The following is a 752-nucleotide window of genomic DNA, read 5'->3' as shown; positions in this document are numbered from 1 at the left end:
GGTCAGCATTCAGACCAGTCTTCAAGCCGTTTTAACAGAAAACAAAGCTTCAACAATGACACAAGGTCCGCTTGTATTTCAGCAAACAGAACAGATTTTGTATTCTCACTGACTCCAGGTTGTCGCACATACTATATAGCTTTCACACCTCTTGTGCGACTCTTACACACATCCCTTGTGTGTTACTGTCTCTCTAAGCCTCTTCGGCTGTCTCCTAGGTGCCTCCAGCACACACAGCCACCTGGCTCCCCTCTGACTTCTGCCTCCTGACTACTGAACACCTCAGTTGATCTTCCTAGCTGGAGCCCTGAACATCAGCCAGCACCCTTTCCATGAGGGCTGTGCACAGGTGTGCAATCATTAGGTGCTTGCCACTACTAAACCACGGACCCAGGACTGGGGATCTCATCCCTCCCAATTCTCTTTGAAATCTCCCAGTTACAGGATCCCATGCCCAATCCAGAAAATCTGGGAAGAGCTGCAAAGTCATCTCTTTACGAGTACAGGAACTCCTGGGTGACACAACCCCCAGTTCTACTGTGGGATTGCCACACAATACCACAATATATATAAATATTGTTTACAGTCAATATTTGTTTTAGTTTCAATTTTTGACAAAAGTTTTGCTGTTTCCCATGGGGGGATTTTCATTAATTTCCTGTCCCAGAAAAAAAAAAGGAAATGTTTTTTTAAAGATATTCCAAACGTTTTTTTTTTTTAAGAAACTCTATCACTATGAGAGAAGGGGGGTG

General features: G+C 44.0%; 1 protein-coding gene across 1 annotated transcript in view; it reads right to left on the bottom strand.

The window, feature by feature from the left end:
- The window catches only part of SLF1 (SMC5-SMC6 complex localization factor 1), a 64,792-nt gene that overhangs the window by 49,800 nt on the left and 14,240 nt on the right, over positions 1-752 (bottom strand). The gene's annotated exons all lie outside the window — the stretch shown is intronic.

The sequence above is a fragment of the Nanorana parkeri genome, unplaced genomic scaffold (assembly GCF_000935625.1).
Source record: "Nanorana parkeri isolate BGI_ZX_2015 unplaced genomic scaffold, ASM93562v1 scaffold462, whole genome shotgun sequence".
NCBI lineage: Eukaryota > Metazoa > Chordata > Amphibia > Anura > Dicroglossidae > Nanorana > Nanorana parkeri.
The sequence above is the reverse complement of the archived record's forward strand: the minus strand, read 5'-3'. Positions and strand labels throughout refer to the sequence as shown.